This window comes from Aythya marila (genome assembly GCF_965140915.1).
Source record: "Aythya marila genome assembly, contig: HAP1_HAP1_SCAFFOLD_235, whole genome shotgun sequence".
Taxonomy (NCBI): Eukaryota; Metazoa; Chordata; class Aves; order Anseriformes; family Anatidae; genus Aythya; species Aythya marila.
Genome location: NW_028136791.1, coordinates 72915 through 96458, shown reverse-complemented (window position 1 = coordinate 96458; position 23544 = coordinate 72915). Strand labels below are relative to the sequence as shown.

At 53.5% G+C, this 23544-nt stretch overlaps 1 pseudogene across 1 annotated transcript; it reads right to left on the bottom strand.

Annotated features, from left to right (window-relative positions):
* Positions 1–4018: 4018 nt before the first annotated feature.
* On the bottom strand, positions 4019–9052 carry LOC309891454 (scavenger receptor cysteine-rich type 1 protein M130-like; annotated as a pseudogene). The gene is made up of 9 exons: positions 8707–9052; positions 8271–8592; positions 7876–8190; positions 7226–7540; positions 7035–7107; positions 6302–6657; positions 5493–5633; positions 4752–4847; positions 4019–4074 (listed from the first exon to the last, which is right to left on the bottom strand). The product of its transcript is annotated as a scavenger receptor cysteine-rich type 1 protein M130-like (transcript).
* Between the last annotated feature and the right edge of the window lie 14492 nt (positions 9053–23544).

Here is a 23544-nt window from a genome sequence, read left to right as displayed (position 1 = left end):
CAGATGAGAGTCTGTGAATAAAAATAGATGGTATAGCCTGGACATTATTTTCTGTGTCCATTTATGATGTCTTTGGTTATCTGAAGCCTTTTCATGGATCAGAAAAGCATGGCATAGGCCTTCAGGGTGACTGCCGCCTTCAGGAAATGGCAGCAGGAGGTAGAAAAGACATGGACTGTGACAGCTGATGTTCACTTCCTTACTAGCTACTGACTAAAAAGCAGCCTCTGCCTTGAATGTCAACACCAAATTGAGAAGTTCACCTATCAAGTTTGGATATGGACCTACATTTCAGTGTGACATGGACCCCGTTCATCTGCATTTCAGTGTGAGGCTCCCAAGATAGATCGGGATGCATATCTCTTGTCCATAGCAGCAGCAGCAAGAAAAGAAAAAAAGTCCACTGTGCCTCTCTGTCCTGCCTTTCCAGCTAGGGCAGAGGCAGAGAAATGCTTCTCCTGCAATAGAAGTCGAACAGTGCTGGGAGGAGTCATGGACACTTGCTGCCCTTGGCTAACAGAAGAGACCCCTGTGCACCTCCCATGCTGGAAAGAGGAATCCTGTTTGGAAGGACGTGTGAATTTCTCTGCTCCCTTCAGACTCCAACAAGACCCCGCTGTCTCAGAAGAGCTGAGGCTTTTTACTCCCCATCTCCAGCTGTGCTCCTCTGGGTGCATCTCAAGTCTTCTCTCCTTGCCTTACGTGTTCTTGGACTGAGACAGGGACACCCACTGCCTTGCTCCAGACCCATCATCCCTGAAGGATCAGGCTGTCTATTTCAACCATCCTTTCCAACTACAAAGGTTTTGTCCAGTATACTGGGCCTGGTTGATCTCAGTTCGTTTGGAGTTCATTTGGATGGAGTTCATTTACTCTGAACTATCCAGTGCCAGGAAAGCTGGCTATTCTTCAAAGTTCATAGAATCAGAGACTCACACAATGTTAGGGATTGGAAGGGACCTTGAAAAATCATCTAGTGAAGTCCCCTCCACCAAGTCTGATCACCTCCTCCAAGCTCAGGAGCGATGCATCCAAGCAAAGAGGAAGTCAGGTGAAAAGGCCAGAAAGCCTGCATGGCTGAACAAGGAGATGCTGCTCAAACTCAAACACAAAAAGGAAGCCAAAAGGAGCCTACAGAGAGTGGAAGCAAGGGCAAGTAACCTGGGAGGAATACAGAGACATTGAAGCATGCATCCGCATGCCTCATTAGAATGATGAACCACCAACTGTAGATCAGGTTCAAGAGCATCTAAGGAATCTGAAGGGGCACAAATCCATAGAATCAGGTGAGATGAATCCCAGAGTCCTGTGGAAACTGGCAGATTAATTTGCAAAGCCATTATTCATCATAGTTGATAAGTCATAAATGGCTGGTGAAGTTGCTACTGACTGGAAAAGGTAAAACATAATCCCCACTTTTAAAAAGGGAAAAAAATGCATGCCCAGGGAACCACAGGCCAGCCAGTCCCACCTCAGTGCCTAGCCAGATCATGGAACAGATCCTCCTGGAAACTCTGCTAAGGTGCATGAAAAACAAAGAGGTGAATAGCAACAGCCAACATGGCTTCATTAAGGACAGATAGTTCCTGACATATCTGGTGGCCTTCTGGAGTGGGATTACAGTGTTTGTGTATAAAGGAAGAGCAATGTACTTCATATCTTGGAATTATGCAAAGCATTTGACACATCCCACGTGACATCCTTGTCTCTAAATTGGAGAGACAAGGATCTGACAGATGGACCACTCTGTGGATATGAGGAATTGTCTGGAAGGTTGCACTCAAAGAGTTGTGGTCAATGGCTCAGTGTCCAAGTGGAGATCAGTAGAGAGCGGTGTTCTTCAGGGACTAGTATTGGGACCCAAACTGTTTAACATCTTTGTTGGTGACATTGACAGTGGGATCAAATGTAGCCTCAGCAAGTTTGCCAATGACACCAAGATGTGTGGTGAGGTTGACACACTGGAGGGAAGGGATGTCTCCAGAGGGGCACTGACAGGCTGGAGAGCTGGGCCTGTGAGAACCTCATGAAGTTCAACAAGACCGAGTGCATAGTCCCACACATGGGCTGTAACAATGCTGCGCATAAATACAACCTGGATGGAGAATGCACTGAGAGCAGCTGTGTGGAGAGGGTTCTGGGGGTGTTGGTAGTTGAAAAAAGTCAACATGAGATGGCAATATGCACTTGCAGCCCTGAATGCAAAATTCCAGGCTGCATCAAGAGAACTACAAACAATGGGTCAGAGGAAGTGATTCTCACTCTTTCTTCTGCTCCTTTGAGACCCCACTTAATGTACTGTGTTCAGCTCTGGGGCTTCAGAAGAAGAACATGGACCTGTTGGAGCAAATCCAGAGGAGGGCCACAAAAATGGTCAGAGGGGCACCCATCATATGAAAAGAGGCTGGAGAGAATTGGAAAATTGAGAAGAGAAGGCTCTGGCAGATCTTACAGCAACCTTCCAGTAGCTAAAAGGGGCCTACAGGAAAGCTGGAGAGAAATTTATCATGGAATATTGTGACAGAACAAAGAGTAATGGCTTTAAACTGAAAAAGGATAGATTTAGGTTAGGTATTCAAAAGAAATTCATTACTCTGAGGGTGGTGAGTCACTGGAACAGGTTGTCCAGAGAAGTTATGGGGTAGTGCCCCATCGCTGGAAGTGTTCAAAGCCAGGTGGGACGGGGCTTTGAGCAGCCTGATTTAGAGGAAGGTGTCCCTGACATAGCCAGGACAGCTCACCGAAACAGATCAAATAGATGTTCCAGACCATCCAGCACTCCCTGCAGCCTACCACTCCACTATCAAAAGCAACTCCCAGGCTGCAGCAGAGGAGGCTGCTGGGGAAAAGCTGGAGGGTGGTGGGAACCCAATAGCAGAAGCAGGAAGAGCAGTTTGAACACCATGTCCTGCCCAAAGGTCCAAGCCTTCTCCCCACTCAGCTCCTGCAGGAGAGGTTTCTGTGCCCATGGGTGCTGAGCGGGCATCCTTGGGCTCAATGGGGCTCAATGGGGGCCCAAGGCAGCAGAAGGTGCCCCCCATTATGGGGTTTCACACAGAGCCACTTTGGTTGGAAACTGCCTGTGGCTGGCAGGATGGAAATGTCTGTCAGAAGGAATAGTGTCCAAGGACAAGGGGTTCTGGCAACCCCATAGCCAGACCCTGATCCTGCTGGCCCCAAGATGTGCCCCTTCCCCACCAGTGCATCTCCATCAGCCTCAGGGAGACACCCCAACACCTGGGCAGGGAAGCAAGGGTTCTAGGGAAAGCCCCCAGAGGGTTTTAATATGAAGAAATACTGACTCACAGCATAAAAAGAGGGGAATACCAAGAGAGGGAATACCCATGTGTGTCTGCTGACTGCTGGAAAAGGAAGACCGTTCCCTGGCACTCATGGGTCTCCCAGTGGCACTGAGCTCTCCTCCCTCCCAGCTGCGCCCAGCTGCTCGGCAGGGCTGGGCTTTGCTGGTCTGGGGCTCTGGGACACTTGTGCACTGGGCTCCGGTGACACATCCTGGATGTCCTCATGAAAACATGCCAGAGACACCTCTTCAGCATCGTCATAGCCCATGGTCCCCAGGTAAGGGGATGAGATATATCCCTCAGCTCCAGGGTCCCCAGCACTTCTCCAGGAGTGCAGGCTTCCCCCTGTAAGCATCAAGGCAGACTGTTGTGGTTGAGCATGTGGGGTGCCCCTCAGGGCTATACATCACCTTCCTCCTCTTCGCCAGCCCTGAGACATTCGGCCCATTCTCCCAGCTCCCAGGAAACCTCCCAGGGCAGGTTCTCCATGTTGAGAGGTCAGGCTCTCATTATGCCATGGACTCATCTGGCCCTGGAATTGGCACCTAGGAAGCACTTGCTCTGCATTGCCCTCTCACCTGCGGCTGCATCCCCGGGCCCATCTCCTTCCACTGGTGCCCCAGGAACTTCCCAGTCCCCCTGCCCACAGACAGGATCCTCCCCAGGTTCGGAAAACTCCCTGGCATTGTCATAGCCATCTGCTGGGTCGCTTTCGGTCAGGACAGGGACATCAGAAAGGAGAGGAGAGGTGGTGGCAGTGAGAAGAGATGTCCTGCAAAGCAGAGGATGGGAGGGTGTGTGGGGACACAGGGCTGACATGCTGCTGGTGTCAGGGTCACAGCAGGGCCTTCATCCTTGCAACTCTGATGAATGTATCACTTGGTGACACTGCTGTCTGTCTGTCTGCAGGGAGGAGAGATGGAGTGCTTCCTCCTCCTCCCCCTCCAGTTCCTGGGGCTGACCCCAGACCCTCATCTTTCTCATGTTGACCGGGGTGGAGCTGCAGCTGGGTCAGGGACCCTTCTGAAAATGAGCCTGCAGAGAGCTGCAGTGAGTGGTATGCGGTGAACCCTGCTTCCCCGGATAATGGTCAGCACTGCTGGGGATTGGCACCCACAGAGCTAGGGCTGCGTGGGGAGGAGAACCTATTTTTCCCTGGGACCAGCCCCTTCTCAGAGGGGCTCCCAGAGCTCCCTGGGACAGACCCTTTGCTCAGACCTTGGCTGTCCCAGTGGTGCAGGGCTAGTCAGAGAGGGGCTGTCCCCTCTGGGATGGGCAGAGCTGGTGGGGAGGAAGCTCCTCTGTGGGGGCCAGCACCTGGATGCTCTCCCACAGACCCCGTGGCCCAAACATTTCAGGGACCATGGGCAGGAGCTGCAGGGGACAGTCGTGGTCTGAGGCAGTGAGAAGGGGCCCTGCAGATGTGCCCTCACAGGGACCCGCACCCACCTGAGGGACTGAACCTCAGCTGCTTCTCCCATGCCAGGCTGTAAGCGATCTCCTCGTAGACGGCCTCAGGGAAGGGCTCCCCAGCTCTCCCAGAGCCTGGGGACAGAGGCAGGGCTGGTCTGGGAATGGGCAGAGAGGGACAGGACCCCACGGGGCTTCCCCTGCCTCATTCCCTGGGCCAGCACAGGGCTGTCCCCACAGCACAGCCCCACTGTGTTGTGTTGGCACTGCGGCCACATCCCCAGGGAGGGCAGAATCCCCATGGGTGGTCTGGGGCAGTGTCAGCCTTGCACCATCCCTTTGGAAACAGCCCTTGTGCCCCTTTTGCTCTCTGGGTCACGTCCCAGTGCAGACCCTGAACCAATTCCCACATTTCCCATTCACATGGAGCTGCTCCATCTCTGCCCCACACATCAATAGCACAGCCCGTGTCCTGTGTGGGTGGCTGACACCACAGTGATGGATCCTGCTGCCCCATGCTGCTGTGCATCTGCCCCATGCCAGCAGTGCATCTTCCCCATATCCCCCAACCCAGATCTCACATTTCTCTCCTTCACCCAGGACTCACGTCCTTGGGATCTGGGCTCTCTCCGCCTCTTGATGCTGGTGCCCCATGGTCTGTCAGGCAGTGGGGCAGCACATGGGGCAGGAGGCAGCACACAGCTCTGCATGTGACCCTCACCAACACCCCCAGCCCTGCCAGGAGGCATCTCCCCCCAGCACCACTGGGGAAGGACCCACCTTTATGCTGAGCCCTGGCGCTTTGCACCTGCCCAGCCAGGAGGGCCAGGAGCAGGCAGAGGAGGGCCCCCAGGATGATGCAGATGACAACAGGCATTGAGAGTCTCTCACTGCTGGTGGACGGACGGCCCCGTGGGGGATCTGCATGGGCAGAAACATGGCAGGGGCAGCATCAGGCATGGGAGAGGTTGGGGGTGGGACACAGCACTCCTGACCACACAAGGCAGCAGGGTCTTGGGGGGACAGGGCTGGGTGATGCAGCAGCTCCCACACTGCTGGGTACATCACAGACTTCCACCAGCTCCCTCGATTTCCTGGGAGTCTCACAGCCCCGCAAGGAGTCCCTTCCTCTGTCTGTGGGTCACAGCGTGGATATGGACAGACCCAGCCCCTGGGGAAGAACAGCTTACCTGCTTGTGGGGGGGATGTTGCTGTCCTGGGTGCAGCTGCAGGGGAGCAGAAGGAGAGCTGGGCTGAGAGGCTGGGGCTGTGGCACCAGGCAGCCTCTCTGGCAAATGACCCCAAAATTAGCCATGTGAATGTTCCATCCTTTAGGGCTGGGCAGGGTGGCAGGGACAGGGCCCAGCACCACTGCTCTGGGCTGCTCACAGGACAGTGCAGGCAGCCCAGGGGATGTGCTAGCACATCCAGCCCCACAGAGGCTGCTCCCCACCCACCACCAGCCCCCCACTCTGCAGAAACACCCTTGCTCAGGCCAGCAGCGGGGCCATGCCAGGATCCAGCAGGGCAGACACCCAAGCCAGCTCCTTGCCAAGCCCCCAGCCATGTCTCCCAGCCCCACTGCTCACCTGAGCAATGCACAGCCGCATCTGCCTTATGCTGGCAGGCACCACTGTCCCCTGGCTGGGCCCAGCAGTCCTGCAGAGACAGCTCCGTCCCCCTGCACTCCATCAGCCACATGGGGCCCGTCCCCTCTCCAGCAGCAGCCTGGCCCAGGGCATAGACTGCGGGGCCACAGCCCAGCTGCCTGCACGCCACCTCGGCATCCCGCATGTCCCAGGCATTGTCACACAGCGTCCCCCAGGTGCCACGGTGCCAGATCTCCACTCTGCCCGAGCAGCCGTCCTTGCCTCCCACAGCACGGATCTTCTCCCTGTCTGAGGAGGCAGCAATGTCCCATGGCACCAGGACAGCTGGGACAGCCCTGCCAGGTGAGGGGGGCACGTGCAGGGGCAGCTCCCTACCTGTGCAGCTGGTGGAGTTGGGGCATGCAGCCACCTGCGGCCTTTCTGTCCATGTCCCAAAGGAAAGAGAAGTTGGGCTGAAAAGGGCTGCTCTAGGGGTTGTGCAGAAGAGAGCAGAGCTGACCTCTGCTCACACGTCCCCATGCTGCCTGGGTCAGGGCAGCAGCAGAACCCTGTTCATTCAGGGGACACACACGGCACTGCAGGGGGGACCCAAGTGCTTGGCCCCACAAGGTCTCTGATTCACAGAGCAGCAGGAGGCTGTCCCAGGAGGGGGGACTCCTGAAAGCCCTGCATGGTCTCCTCTGAGCCCTTGCCTGGAGTTGCCTCTACATACCCCAGGGAGCTGCTGGCAGCCCGGCTGTTGACTGCTGCTGGTGGACATGGGTGGCTCTGAGAGCTGAAGTCACCTTTGTGCCACCAGCAGCAACAGGGTCTAATGCAGGAAGTCAAAGCCCCTCCTGGTTCCTTCTCTGCATTTGAGCACACCCAGTGGGGAGCTCATCTGCCTTGATGGATTAGATTTACCATTGCAGGTTATGTGGGCCTCTTCTCGGCGGTCATCACACGACTGCGGATGCCAGGGAGCAGAGGGACACTGCCAGAAGGAGCTGTTGCTCTTCCCACACTCCACATGATCCAGCCACGAGGTTCTAGACAGCTTGGCATACCTTGAGGTTGTTTTCAGGTACCCTCTGTCCCCGCAGCTGAGTTGCTTGCACACCAGTGACGCTGTCTCAGCAGTCATCGAGTTGGAGCAAACGCTGCCCCACGTCCCGTTGTAGAAAACCTGCAGGCGCCCGGAGCAGCCGTCGCTGTTCTGCAGCCTCAGGGCCATGAACTCTGGAAGGAGAAATGGCCCCAGGAGGAACAGGCTGGTCCGGGGCTGGAGGAACAGAGGCTTGTCTGCACCCTGGGCCCTCAGGTAGGTGGAGGCACAGCCAGCAAATCCCTGTTGCACCTGGGAACAGAGAGGTCTCTGAGGTGCACCCTGCCCTCCCTGCTCACCGTCAGGGTGGATGTGCTCCCTGGAACCCCAGGGTCTGGGTGCAGGTGTCCCCAGAATGAGCTCAGGTGGCAGGGCCTCCAATGCAGCCAGGGACAGCTTCGGCCATGCCCAGCTCTACCCTCACCCTGGCCTCCCCATCCCTGCTCCCAGCCCCGCATCCAGCACAGACCTGAGCAGATGACTCCTGCGTCCTCTTTGTGCCTGCAGTCGTGCTGCCCCCTGGCCTCGGCAGGGCAGTCCCAGAGAGCAGCTTCGGCCCCGGAGCAGTTGATGCCATCCAGCCAGATCTGCCTGGAGCCCTCCCCAAACCGAGCAGAGCCGGCTGCCTCCAGGGCCCCTCAGCAGCCCAGCTGGCGGCAAACGACGGTGGCGTCGGCCAGGTCCCAGGCATCGTCGCAGACGGTGCCCCAGCGCCCCTGGTAGTAGATCTCCACTCTCCCGGCACAGCGCCCGGCCCCATCTACCAACCGGACCTGTCGGCTCCCTGCAGTGGGGAGAACCCCGGCCGTCAGGGGCTGGCTGCCCTCCCAGCCCCACACCTGGGGGACGTGCAGCACCACTCACCCCCGGCACACGGACCCCACATCCTCCATAATCCCTGCTGCCGGGTGGCTTTCAGGCAGGGAGGTGTTGCAGAGGCTCAGGTCAGCCTCGTGCCCTGCACACCGCACCCCACGCAGCCCCACAGGTCCTGGTCCTCGTTCGGCCCTCACGGGGGTGTAGGCTGCCTCTGCCTCTCCGCACTGCAGCTGCCGGCACACCACGCTGGCCTCCTGCATGTCCCACTGCTCATCCAGGACTCTGCCCCACGTCCCGTGCTGGAAGACCTCCACGCGCCCATCGCACCGGCTCCCTCCACCCACCAACCGTACAGACATGTGGTGAGCTGGGCCTGGTGAGAGGAGAAGTTCAGCCTGGTGCTGCCGTGGGGTCCCCAGCTGTGGGTGGCCGTGTCACACACCAGGGGCAAATGGACTTTGCAGCACTGCCCAGCACTCACCTGAGCAAATGACAGCAGCAGCGTTCTCCTGGGAGCACGGCGAGGCCCCCAGGGCAGTCACCGGGCACTGCCCCAGGTGGGCTTCAGTCCCGTCACAGTGGAACGAGTCTCTCCAGACGGGGCCGGTTCCTCTCCCAAAATGCCCTCCTCCAGGAATGGACTCAGCAAAGCCACAGCCGAGGTACCGACACAGAACGTGGGCGTCTGAGAGGTCCCAGCGGGAGGCACACAGGGTCCCCCACGTCCCCAGCACGTCGACCTCCACCCTGCCCTCACACGCTGTGCTGCCGTTCACCAGCCTGAACCCTGTGTACTCAAGGACAAAGGAGGATGAGAGAGGCCACATTTGTGCTCTTGTTCCCACAGGAGCTGCAGGAGAGGCTGAAGGGACAGCGTGCCTTTCTCCTCCTGCAGCACTCTAGTTTTAGGGCTGCAGACCACCACCTCATCCCACCTCTTCTGCCCCCAGCACAGCCCTCGTGGGCACCGTTTCACCCCAAGTCCTTACATGTGCAGGTGACATGAGTGCCAATGCCATGGGTGCAGGGCTGGTGTCTGGAGGCCTGCGTGGGGCAGAAGGAGAGGACGGATTCATTCCCCACACACTGCAGCTCCCTGTCCCAGACAGGACCAGCCCCTTCTCCCACGTGAGCTGCCCCATGGACAGAAAGGGCTGTGCCACACTGCAGATCCCTGCAGACCACCTCGGCAGCTTTGGCACCAAAGTGGGAGTGACAGACAGCTTTCCACTGGTTCCTGTCGTAGACCTCCACACTTCCTGAGCAGGGGCTGTTTCCTCCGACCAGCCGGACAAATCCTGGAGCAACCAAGGAGATCTGTGAGTTCCCAGATCCCTCTGGCACTTCCGTGTCCACCTCCCACCTCATCCCTAAGGTGGCCACATGCAGAGCCCCATGGCCAGCACAGCAGCTCTCAGGTTGTGCTGATGGCACAAAGAGGTCAGGGCCCCTCTGCTGCTCCTCAGAAATCACTCCAGCCCCCATGGGCTGCCCTCTCTCCCAGCCCCTAGCCATAGGCACCACTCAGACAAACTTCTGCTGCCTGGAGCCCCTGGGCTGCCTGACCCTGGCCCCAGTACTGCAGCACCTCGAGGACATGGGCCCAGGAAAAAAGGTCCAGGCCTGGGGGCTGCTGCAGCCTGCTCTGGGCTCAGGCCAGGCTGAGGAACCCCTTGGATCTGACAGAAAAAAACTTGTTCCGAGGGGGTCCTGGCTTCAACTGATGGACTCATGTTTGCTAGGTCATGTCCCAAAGGTCCCCAGCACTCTCACAGCCATCCTTGAAGCTGTGGGTGGCCATGGCCATGTGAGTCACACTCATGTGGCTCTGCTGTGGGGACCTGGTCTTGGTCCCTGCCAGACAGGTCCTGGGTGAGCAGAAGAAAGATGTGAACTAGCAGCCACTCCAGTACAGGGTGAGGGGATTCATCTCCCAGCTCCAGGCACAGGCCCAAGCTGTGCTTACCCACCTTGGGGGCCATTCAGTCTGCAGGCACCCAACGTGGGCTTCCACTGGGCTTTCCCACTAATAGGGGACAGCAGCAATCACAGTCCCTGCTTGACAGCAGAACTAGCAATGTTGACTCGTGCTCTGGTGTCCACCTGTTGCTTTGTGAGGGCACAGACTGGTCCCTTACAACTGTCCTGGACCCAGAGGTAAGGGAAGGGGGGTCAACCCTTACCTGAACACATCACTCCAGCGTTCTCACTGGGTAAGCAGTAAACTTCTTCTGGCCCTTCATGTGTGCAGTCTGACAGGGCAAACTCGCTGCCATTACAGTCAACAACATCCATCCAAATGGGGCCAGACCCTGGCCCAAAGTATCCATACTGAGGAGCTTCAAGAGCAACGCCACAGCCCAGCTGTCTACAAACCACTGCAGCATCAGCCATGTCCCAGGAGTAACTACACACAGTCCCCCACTGGTCCTGCAGTTTCACCTCCACTCTCCCAGCACAGCGCCTGCCGCCATCTGCCAGCCTCACCTCTGCAGCCCCTTCAAACACACACAGGGAAGGGTCAGGAGAGCTTCGAGCCCCACACTGTGGGTCTGTGAGTACCCCCTGCCCAGACAGAGTAACAAGGGTGGGAGTCTTGTCCCCATGGGTTGTCCCAGGGGTAGTGGAGTGTCCCTCCTCTCCCCATGGGCTATGCTGGGATGAGGATACACAGCTCCAGGACTCCTGGGACATTTTCTGCCCCACAGCCCTCGGCACCTACTCCTACCCCAGTGGGCCCCTGCCCCTGCCCACCCGTACACCACCCCCTGCGCTTCACAGGGCTCCTGCTCCTCCCCAGCCCAGAACCTCCTGAACAGTCCCATCTCCCTAGGCCCTCACCTCCCTCTGTCTATCACCTGCCCCAGACACCTCCCAAACCAGGGAGTCTTGAGGTCCCTTTCAACCCCTACAATTCTATGAAACCCACCACCAGCCTCAGGACCTCCTGTGTGCACAGGGGACACTGAGCTTACCACAAAGATCTCCCCCATGGCCCTTCCTCATCCTTGCTGTCAGCTTAGCCCATGTGCTAGTCCAGAGCCCCCAGGAAGGAAGCCTGTCTGTCACCTCTGTGTGCAGATGCCTCAGTCCCCTTCTCTCTATGGGGAACAACCTGCTCTCTTGTGAATCCACAGATCCCAGGGGAAGGAGCAGCACACAACCCGTCCAGGACACCCCAGGCATTGTCTGTGCAATGGAGATCACTGAGCTTCCACTGTCACTGTCTGGGCCTCCTCCAGATCCAGTGACACAACACTGGGGAACAAGGGGCCCCAAAAGAGTACCCAAGGACAAGGTGTCTAAAATTGTAGCCAGACATGGGCTGCAATAATCATGGGAGTTGTGCAAATGGATTATCCTCTCCCACTCAGACAGGTACAGGTTAAAGCACATGGCTGAGATACCAAGAACCTTCTGCTTCTCATTTCAGTAGCACCTGGAAAGCAACACCACTCCCAAAGGGATCTCAATGACTCCACTGCTGCCCATTGGTCCCAGGCTGTGGGACAAGGGAGCTGGCACTTACCTCTGCACAGCTGCACCCAGAGGAGCAGACACAGCACCCGAGGGGACAGGAATCCCTCTGTCCCCATCCTGAGGCTCCTGCCCTGACAGCACGGCCCTGCTGCTGGAGTTCCTGGGGACCCACGAGGCAATGGAGATGATGGGAGGGCACTATATCTGTGCAGATGCAGTCCCAGCTGCAAGAGGAGCCAATCGAAGCAGCAGGCACCTTTTTAGACGTTATCAACACCTATCTCCTCTCCGACGCAACCCAGCTCTCCAATGAACTTCTCCAGCGCTCTTCATGACCATATATGAGGGACGGCTCTGCTGCGGGTCTCACGTCACTGCGGTGGGAGGTCATCGTGGGGTAGGGCTGGGTGTGGGGGCAGATGGCTCTGACACCCCTTGCAGCACACTGTGAGGATCACAAGCACGGAGCATCTCCTATGCTGGGTGCATCCAAGTGCCCAAGGTGCAATATCCTGGCCATCTTTGCACAATGGTATACATGGGTCTGGTCCTGCAGCAGGATTGTATCAGTCTGGGAAGGGACAAGCCCCTGCCCCTGCTACAGCCCCCGCTGTGCTGGCAGCAGCAGCTGGGAAAGGCCCTTGGGCAGGGCCAGAGCCCCATGCCGGGAGCGTTGGCTGTCCCGTCCCTCCCCAGGGAACCTCCTGTGGGGTCCCGGCAGCAGCCAGAGCTGGTCCAGGGCCTGCCCTGGCAGCAGAGCTGCAGCCCAGAGCCTCAGGCGTCTCCCTGGCTCTCAGCGTGTCACCCAGGGGCCGTTATTCCCCACGGCCTCTGGTGAGCTGGAGCCTGCCTGTCACTGCAGGTGCACAAACCGCAGCCCACGTGACATGGCGCCCGGGCAGGAAGACGGTGGTTTCCTCCTGGCCCCATGCCCAGGCATGGCCCTGCGGTGCCTCCCAGACTCCTGCACCCTGATTGTGCCAGGCAGGGGCTGCTCCTTCAGCCTCACAGTCAAAGGCTAGGCTCCTATCCCCCTGACGCCCCTCTGACTGCACGTCTGCTTTGTACTGAGCCGCATGACCACGGGGGGCCATCGTTGACGTGACCTACATACCCTGCACCCAGTGCTCCTGGGTGGGCTGGGAAGAGGCCTCCTGAGCACAACACCTCCTTGTGGCTCTGTGGATGCTGGCTGTGAGGTCACTTCTGTCCCACCAGCTGGCTGGCCAACAGCAGGGAGGCTAAGCCTCTGAGGTCCTAAAGGCCTTCAGAAGCTGCCTCCAACAGGGTGACAGATATGGGGAGGTCAGGGGAAGGCTGGGTGAATAAAGGTTGGAGATTTGGGGGAGAACAGAGGGGCTTGGCTAACAAAAGGGAAAGATTCTGAAGTGAGAGAGGTTCAAGTTATGAGGACATACGGCTCAAGGAGGAGATGGGTGGGGATGCTCTGCTGAGGTCAGCTGTGCCTCAGGATCTCAGGAGGCAACAGGAGGCCCATGGCTGTGAAGGTGGGTGTCAGGGCACTTGTGCATGAGGACCTGACAGGCCATCTTCAGGCACATGGCTGCTGTATGCATTTGTCATTTTAGCTGGGCAGAAGGAACTCATAATGCACTGACTTGAAGATAGCATGATTATTTATTTTGAGGTTATTCCTGCTCTAGTACCAAATGGAAGTTGCAGAACACTCTTTTAGAATCATAGAATCATAGAATATCCCGAGTTGGAAGGGACCCACAAGGATCATCGAGTCCAATTCCTGGCACCACATAGGTCAACCCAAAAATTCAGACCATGTGACTAGGCGCACAGTCCAAATGCTTCTTAAACTCTGACAGAGAAGCCGAAAGGCCATTAAGAGATGCATAGTCTTGTAGCATGAAAACAACTTTACTTTTATCTGGTGCAGGTTGGGAGCCAAGGAAGGTACCATGTTTGTATGTTCTTATAAGGTGTTTATTGTGCTTAAGAAACTCTGAATCCAGGAAGAAGCAATTGGCTTTGGTGGAGACTGTGAGCTCACTTCTGCCTCTGGAGCTGAGAGGCCAGCAGCAGGAGGATGGCTGGGCAAGGCACTGGGAGGTCCCATCTTTCTGGAGTAGCTGCCAGGTCAACCCTTGCCTCCTGGCTGGCAGATGGGCTTTTAGGCTCACATCTCCTCCCAGTGTCTGTCACAGGCCAGCAGAAGGCACCTGGCTGGCATGGTGTTTGCGTTATGCCCTCTGCCCAAGTACCTGAAAGGCCCATGCAGAATTGGGCTTGGCTGTGGATTGTTAAGTCTCTTCTGCCTGAGTACATGGCTGCAAAAGAGAGCAGCAAGCATGTGTCTTGGTTGTGTCTGTCTGAAGAGTTGAAAGGCCAGCAGCAGACACGTGGCCTGGAAGATCAAGGTGAAGTTCCTTCCCTTTAGTCAAATGACAGGAAACAAGAAGGACAATTTAGCATGCCTTTATGAAGGGTCGTTTAAAAGATGGTGGAGCTTTTCTTGATAGTTGGAAACAACATGTGAGAGAAAAACTAGGGAGGGTAGAGATATCAATGAATCTATGGAAATGCCAAGCTTAGTGTAAGGTAGGAAAGCAAGATAGGTGCTTGCATCCTGAAGGGAAATGGGAACAGGTGTGGGACATCATAGGACAGCCAGTGGTGGAGATGGCCAAAGGCACTGGCAAAGCTAGATTTATCCATGAAAACCAAGGCCTTTGTTCCCTTGGCTCTTTCAGGTCTCCCTGCCACCAATACCTAGGAGGAGACATTTTGTCCTTTTAGCAATGGGACCTTACCTCCACTTTGCACCTCTTGATGGAGGTCAGGAGGTGTCACACCAGTGTCTTTCACTTGGCACTGCATGTCCCACATCCCACTGCCTGAGGAACAGCCTGGAGCCCCATGTGAGGACAGGAGCTCCCTATGTTCAGTGCTGGCGGAAAATCTTGGCCTTTCTGCTTGATGAAAAAAAACACAAACAAACAGTAGTTTCTCAGCCTCAGAGCCACCTGCACAGGGCCTTGGCCTATCTGTAATCATGGCCTTCAACTACCTGCTCTAAGGAGTCCTTGGGACTTTGTCAGTATTGGCCCTCAGCAGGACCAGTCAGTGCTTTGAAGATCTTTGGGGTTTGGCTTCTGACTTTGGTTTTCTGAGATTTCATCAGTATCCTCTCAGGAGATGAAGTTCACGGACCTGGCAGCAACTACCCCTTGGGACTTACTAGAACACAGAAAGACCTGAGTTTCTCTGAAGGAAGTCTGGATAGGTGAAAGTCTGATCCTGTAGGACAACCTTGCTCCTCACCTTCCCACCTTGCACCATTTCTCTCATTGATCCCCTAGGACTTGCATCACTTCTCGTGACATCAGACTTCTCCACTGAAGTCTGCAGTTGCAGCTTGTAGTTCCTTTGTCCCAACCCCTCCTGCTTTCCTTAGAAAACCTGCACACAGGTAGAGAAGAATGATTCTTAACCGTGAAAAAACTAAAATAAATATGAGAAAGCTTAATAATCAATGAAACACACTGCTCAGTTGTATGCTAGCTCTATTTTTTTTCTAATGAGACTCACCTCCCACAAGGGATATACTTATCAGCATTGTATTTCGGCAGTAGACATGAAAGGTTATATAAAAACATAGATCAGGAGTTGCCTAGAGTCAGAGTGAGAATACATAACATTATATATAGATCATAACATTATAGAGTCATTGAATCATTGAATCAAAGACCGATAAAGTCTTGGATTGATTTGGGTTGGAACAAGACTCTAAATCATGTACTCCAGTCCCCCTGCAATGATCAGGGAAATCTCTCACTACATCAGGTTACTGAATGTCCCTGTTAACCTGATTTTCAACATTTCTGATGATGAAACATTCACAGCTTCTCTTGGAAACCTGTTCCAGACTGCCCTGGTTTCAGTTAGGACGGAGTTAATTTTCTTCCTAGTAGCTGGTAGAATGCTTTGTTTTGGTTAAGGACTTTAAGGACCGTCCTTAAACTTTTGAAAATGACAAGATTTTTCCACCTCTCAGAAACGTAAGGCATTTAGGTGAGGACATTTGATAGCAAGAGAAAAGACCAACTGTTTGGAAACAACTGCATTTCAGTGCAGAATAAGGTCAGATGAGATTGTGTGACAGATCCGTTTCCATTGATCTGGTGGGACCATAATGAATTTTAGCCTTAATTTACAGTACTGAAATTATTGTACTTGGTTTTGCCATGTTCCTACCTCAGCAGGATGAATGGAAATTGCGCATGAGAATAGGCAATGGAACTGTCATTCCTGAATTCATCCTCACAGGCTTCATCCTCATAGGCCATTGCCTATGGAAGCTGCATTGCTCTCTACGCACCCTCCTAAGGACATGTTTCTTTGGAGACCAACAGCATTGTAGCTTTGCTGAACACTGTCCTGTACCCATTCTTAAACCCATTCATCTACAGTCTTAGAAACAAGGCCGTGATGCTGGCTCTAAAGGAAGCCATGGCCCGTGCAACAGTACAGCTTTTCCCCTAATCGTGATGCATTTCTGAAGAGCCATTTGAGTTCTCTGCTGTCATATCTTATGTAATACCACCATCATACATATGTGACCTCCACATGCAGATGCTTCCAGGGGTTTATGTTCTTGCTTGATTGTAGGCTGTGTGATAAGAAGCACATCTGGACACAAAACAAAGGCCCAAGGAAATGATGTCAGGATGAATAATTCAGTTCATGCCCTGCCCTGGCTGCTTCCAGGCCCGTCACAGGAGAGCCCTCAGCTCATCAAGGACCCATCTCCATGAGCCCAGAAGAGCACAAAGCACAATGGCAGGTGGGAACCCAAGTCACAGGCTCCTGTGGAACCAAGATCTTGTCCCAGCTCCTTCCAGGACTGCCTTGGGAGGGCTGTCAACCCAGTGTCCAGGTGGAAACCCATTCAGATGCATCACCGGCAACAGCTCTTTGCATCACCATTTGGAGTAATGGGATTGCTGCCAAGGGCTGTAGGTCACCTAATGATCATACCTAGGGGTAAGTGCAGCAGCTGGACTAGAACCAGGGCATCAGAGGGCCCATGTGTCATTGTAGTCAGCAAAAGGAGAGATGGGAGTGTGTGGACTTAATGTGTGTGTGCCTGTGTCTTTGTGAGTGTTTGTTAGATTGGGGTGGTGTGTGCCAGCAGCTACAGTGGGGCTGCGCCCACGGGGGCTCATATGTCCAACTGTTTTCAGCTGGGCAGACTGGGAGCCAGGAACTTGTCCTGGGCAAGCTGAGTATCTGATCCCAGCTGCTGGAGGGATCTACCTTGCACACACGCACATGCACATGCATTTGTGCACACAAGCACTTTACATTTCCCACTAATGGGCCTCCATCTTGCTCTGCCAGAGTGGCAATCAGGATAATGCTGCTGGTGCTGTTTGTGGTTGTGTGAATGCTGAGTGTGCCTGTCTGCATTCACCTGTTTCCTGTGTCATTGTGGACTGCACTCTGCTGCTAAAGGGATTGAGAAAAACACATTAGTGATATCAGTCGTGGCATAACTCTTGTCTGGCTTTTATTCTAGTTCATATTGGAGTTCTACCATGTCCAGCACTGCAGCACTCAGTAGTGGCATGATTTCATTCAGGCCATGATAGTCCACTGTTAGTCTCCACTTTTTGTCAAGAATTCACACTAGCCATATGTGACTAATAAAGTGTGAGCAAGTCTTGCTGATCACTTCTTGTCTCTCCAGTCAATAAACCAGTTCATGAATGTGAATCAGGGAGTCCCAGTTAGTGCAATATTGCTCCCTGTGCACTACTGGGGTAGTGATCAACATCTGCTGCTCTTTGACACTCAGCAACCCTACAACAGAAAGGTCCTCCAAAAGACTGGGCAAGGCAAACAGCTGTTTAATGTCATCATCTTAATGTAGCTCTGCTTCAGCCTCCAATACAGTTAACTGTCAGGATTCGCCTGTCACTCCAGAAATAAAAATGAGTTCTGCTCCTTTATAGCTGGATGTCATCACAGTACACTGTGCGCTGGTGTCCACAAGAGCCTTATACTTCTGTGGGTCTGATGTGTTAGGCCATCGAACCCACACAATCCAATAAACTCAGTTGTTCCTCCATGTGAACAAGGCAGAGCACCTCTAGTCCTGGTCAGAGTATTCATGGAAATTGGAGCAGCAATTTTCCTGGAAGGATCCCCCTCCCCTGCCCTCCCCTTTTACAATTGTTTTTCCTTGTAACTTACATACCCATGCCTCTAGTGTTGAAGTAGATTTCCCATCCCATTTTCTCATGTCCCCTCCATGGTCACATGGGTAAAACCACAGAGTGGTATGTTGTGTGGACCGACCATATCCCCTTTCTTGTGCAGAGGCATGCTTACTCCTAACAGCTGAGGTACTGGTTCATACACATAGAGGGAGGAAGGTATATGCTCTTTGAGTTGGTGGACCATCGTGCAGAAGACACAGACCCATAGTGCAGAAAAAATGCCTGCCATGACCATGCTGCATCTAAGGGGATCTACTTTCCATTAGGGCTATCTGCACAAAAGTCTTAGAAAAACAAACCATAGAAATGAAGGGATGAAAGACAAGGACTCCTGATGACTCTTGAACAGGAGACATTTATTGCCATTTTTTCACTACTACATATACTTTTCCTGTAGCCCTATGCGCTGTCCACATGCCCAAATTTGTCATACAATTGGTTAGAGACCCTCAGCCACGTGCCTTGAGCCAGCCAGCAATTGGCCACTGCCAAGCTCTTCTATAACACTGTAGCCAAATTACTTTATCTCGACCTTGCTCAAGTTTTTGTTTCTACTGCTTGTTTCCTCATTATCTCTAATTCAGGGATGTGTGAAACAGCACAAAGCCACCTGCAAATTCTTTTCCCACATAGAAAGATAAATACTGTAAGGGAGTTCATGTGAGTTCTGGGAGATGGGGCAAGTTTCTAACTCTCTGAAGCTCATACAGCAACTGGGCAGAATAGAATCATAGAATCATTAGGGTGGGAGAGACCTCCAAGGTCATCTGGTCCAACCATGCCCCTACTACCAATGTCACCCACTAAATCATGTCTCTAAGCGCCAGGTCCAAACTCTCCTTAAAAATCCCCAGGGACGGTGACAACACCGCTTCCATGGGCAACCCATTCCAATGCCTGACTACTCTTTCTGAGAAGAAATGTCTTCTAATTTCCAAACTAAACCTCCCTGGAGCAACCTGAGGCCATTCCCTCTAATCCTATCAGTAGTTATCTGTGAGAAGAGGCTGACCCCCAGCTCCCCATAACTTCCTTTTGGTAGCTGGAGAGAGCTCAGGTCTCCCATGAGCCTCCTCTTCTGAGCCTCCTCTCCTCATTAGAATTGTGTTGCAGACCCTTCATCAGCTTTGTAGCCCTTCTCTGGATATGTTTCAGGGCCTCAATGTCCTTCTTGTAGTGAGGGGCCCCAAACTGAACACAGTACTCAAGGTGCAGCCTCATCAGAGCAGAGTACAGGGGCATGATCACCTCCCTGGTCCTGCTGGCTGCACTATTCCTGACACAAGGCAGGATGCCATTGGCCTTCTTGGCCACCTGGGCAGACTGCTGGCTCATGGTCAGGTGAGCATCAATCAGCACTCCCAGATCTTTTTCCTCTGCACAGCTTTCCAGACACTCTGCCACAAGCCTGTAGCGTTGTATGAGGATGCACTTAGCCAAGTTGAACCTCATTGGCCTCTGCCCATTGATCCATCCTGTCCAGGTCACTCTGAGGGGCCTTCATACCCTCTGGCAGATCAACACTTCTCTCCAACTTGGTGTCATCAGCCAGGGGCTGCCAGCTTCTCTAGGAGAATGCTGTGGGAGACTGTGTTAAAGGCCTTACTGAAGTGTAGGTAAACTATGTCAACAGCCTATCCCTCATCCACCAGGTGGGTCACTCGTTCATAGAAGGAAATGAGGTTGGGTCAGGCAGGTTCATGCCTTTCATGAGCCCATGTTGACTGGACCTGATCCCCTGGTTGTCCTGCACATGCTGCGTGATTGCCTTCAAGATGGCCTCTTCCCTCACCTTTCCTGGCACCGAAGTCAGGCTGGCAGGCCTGGAGTTCCCCAGGTGTCTGTGATCCTGTAGCTGAAGACAATTGTCTCCTACAGAGAACCCCAGTTCTGGGAGAAAGAAACAAATGAACAAACAAAATGCTAATAGACACAGACTCTCCTCAATGACTACTGTATTAAACCAAAAGAAAACAAACCCCGAAAGAATTGTAGAAGCTGAAAAGTGTGTGGACATATTTTCTTAGATTTTAATCTTTCATTTTCTTGTTTCATTTTAATTGATACTAATTGACATCAATTGACACCTACAGACCTAGAGCTTGAAAGAAAAAGATGGATAGGAGTCTTGCAAAAGGCCTGGTACCACCACAACTTTTTCTGCTCAGGACTACCCGTGACACCCCTCAGTCTCTGCACAGAGCAAGTCACACTGAGGTCTTGACCTCTCTTCATTGGTTTGGATTGTTAGGGGATCCCGTTGTTTCCCCTAGCAAGAATGGGTCTTCCCAGGCATCCAAAATTCATTCAGAGTTGACTTTTATTTAACACAGCAAGAATTTAATGGTAGCCATATATCAGCTTGAGCTGGGTGCTTCCAAGGAGGGACTGTGCTCAAAGCTTTCCCTGGGTTCTCCTACCCACAAAAGCTTAATTTCCTCTGCTAGAGTCCAACCAGTTAACACATACATGTTATGTTCCTTCAGATTGGTGGTTCTCTGTTGCAGGGTAGGATGGCTGATGTTATGTCCCAGGGCAGGCTCCCATCTGGCACCTCCATGGTCAGCACATCCCCCGTCCCCCATCGGTGCCACCCAGAGCCCCACACAATGCTGCTCAGTCACCACTACATGCCACATGCCATGTTCAGGTGAGGCGGAGCTCCTGCTATGGCCTGAGGCTTCACTACATTTCCTCCACTAATGTCAGATAATAGGTAGCCCAGTCTCTTACACTTCAGTGGCTTCTCTCCCTTTCAATGAGCTCCTCATAGGTTCTGGCAGGCTCCAGGAGATCCCCTTCAGCCTTCCCTGCCCTAGGCTGGACAAGCCCAGCTCTCCCAGCCTCTCCTCACAGGTGAAATGCTCTGGGCCCCAACCATCCTGGCAGCCCTTCCCAAACCCACTCCAGATGGTGACATCTTCCCTGGGTTTGGGATTTAAAATCTGGATGCAGTATTCTGGATTATGCCCTGCCTCCATCTCATGGCCAGGGACCTGCTCACACAACCCAGGATGCTGCTGGCCTCCCTTGCAGCCAGGGCTCAGTGCAGTCCCCTGCACAGCCCCCTGCCCACCAAGACCTTTCCCACTGGGCTGCTCCCCACCAGGCAGCCCCCAGCTGGCAGAAACTGGCATTTGTCCTGTGGGATTTCATGAAATTCCTGTCCATTCCTGCTCTTCTCTTTCTTGATCCCTCTTCTGAAGCACAGAGGATTGAAGACCTGTGGAGTGAGAAGTGAAAACTAAGGCAAAGAAGGCACTGAGTGCCTCCAGCCCCATCAGGGTCTGCTGTTCTGCAGTCACACTCCTCCTTTCAGCAGCAGCCCTGCTTTTGTCTTGTCCAGCCTTGAGCTCTAATGCTGTCACTAAAGCTTGAATTTTTACTCTTGACTTTTCTTGCAGCTACAAGTTCCAGGTGAACACTGCCTTTCCCCCAGTCGTAACTGCATAACAAAAGAATCATCCATTAATTCATTTTTTATGCCCTTCCTTGCAGTCACCTCCTGAAACAGAGGCTTCACGGTCCCTGTCTGGGCTCTGTCCCTACACCAGCCTGTCCCTTCTACCCCACACATGGTTCCATTGTTCAGGCACAGCACAGGGAAGAGTATGTTCAGGGTGGGCAGTGGTCCCCCAGTGTGATCCCCACTGCAGCCCTTGGCTTTCCCCTTCCCCATGCGCCTGGTGCCTGCCATGCCCTGACCATGTCCCACAGGGGGTTCCACAGACATCCCTGTACTGAGGTCTGAAGGGGTCTGGACCAGGGAAGAGGTTGGAGAGAGCTTGTCATTTCCCCAACACAGGCAGGGAGCTTAAGGTGAGGATGAGGGTGGGCTGGCAGAAAACCTCAGCCATAAATCAGAGTGAGCAGCCAGTACTAGGAACAGCCATCGCTAGAGGCTGGGGATGACGAATGTCCTGGGCCACCTTCCCATGCTAATCATTCCACCAATGGCCCAGACTGGCCACCTGCCTCCTGTACTTGCATGTTACTCCTGTCCACAAGCCCTGGCTCTGCACCACAAATCCCCTGCTGTGAGTCCTCACCTGGCATGGCCACACAACTCAGACAACATCCGAGTTTTCCTCTGCCAGGCAACTTCCAGCCCAGCCCAGCCCCTCCCCAGCTTTTCCAAACCCTGCCCAGCCCCTCCCCTGTCTCCAACCAGACCAGCAGCACACTCTGGGCTGGCGCCACTGAAGTGCCCACCGTGGGGTGCTGCAGAGCTCTGAGTGCTCAAGCACAGCCACAGACCCTCTGAAGGGCACAGCAGCTCCAAGCTCAAGTGCTTGGAGATCCTTATCAAGAGATCCTTATCCCTGACTGACTGAATCCCTTCTGTGCCAGCCCCTCTCCCCAGCACAGGACTCCTGCACCTGGAGCTCTTCGGGCTGCTGCTGTCCCAGTGACAGAGCAGACTGCCTTGAACTGATGCATGCAGAAGAAATGTTTCCTTGCTTGTTTATTGCTCCCTGGAAGTCTTCAAAAGACGCTTAGATGTAGAGCTTAGGGATATGGTTTAGTGGAGGGCTGTTAGCGTTAGGTTGGAGGTTGGACTCGATGACCTTGAGGTCTCTTCCAACCTAGAAATTCTGTGATTCTGTGATTCTGTGATTCTGTAGCATGTCCTTGCCTTCAAAGAGGCTTTCCCTAGGGGAGTGTGTTCATGCTGGCCTCACCTGCCACTCCTGTCCCCTCCCTGTGCTCCCTGCAGGGCTCAGAGCTGGTGATGCTCTGCAGAGTGAGGGGCCTAGTTTAAAACTGTTTCTGTTATAAATAGCTCAGTCCCAAAATAGGATTATAATCAAAGTTTACAATTTATTAAAAGAATAGAGGTAAGCAAACAGTGCTGGGTGTGTCAAGAGTCTCTGCTCCACCCAGACACACACCAGTTACATCAAGTATCTGATTTTTATGCTCCTAGGCTGATACATATTCATTACTACTTCTAAAAGAAAAATGGGTTATTATAATTAGTTTCCAGAATCCAAACCCTCCTACTGGAGCATGCGTATCAGTCTCTGGTGGTCCCCCTGGGGGTCTCCGAGGGTCTTTCATGCTGAAGGCTCATAGTCTTCCTCTCAGTTTTTTTTTCTTGTCCTTCCCCTTTGTACTCCTTGGCAGCATGTCAAAAGCTTACGCAGTGTTCCCTGCAAGTTTTGTCTTCTAGCTGTCCTTCAGCTTCTTTCTTCTCCTTAATCTCCTGGCCAGATACCAGGGGCTTGCATAGTGTCCCATTCAGAAGCCATAACAGTTACTAGTTGTTAGCAGTTGTTCTGAAAACCCTAGACATCAGAGACTTCAAACAAAGAACACACAAATACAAATAGCTCTCTATTGACACTTCACGAATTGTTAAAACATTCCTCACAGGCCATTCACAGAGACACTCCAGTCACATCTATAGCAGTGCTAAATCAATCACAAAGGAGGCAAAAAAGCTGTAACTGTTAGGAATCAGAGTTCGGAATCAGTAACAAAAGCAAATAGGCTCATGGATTTGAGGAATATTTCTGAAGATTTGATAAATTGACTATAATGAGGGGGAGACTGGACACGGGGAGGAAAGGGAAGAAACCACT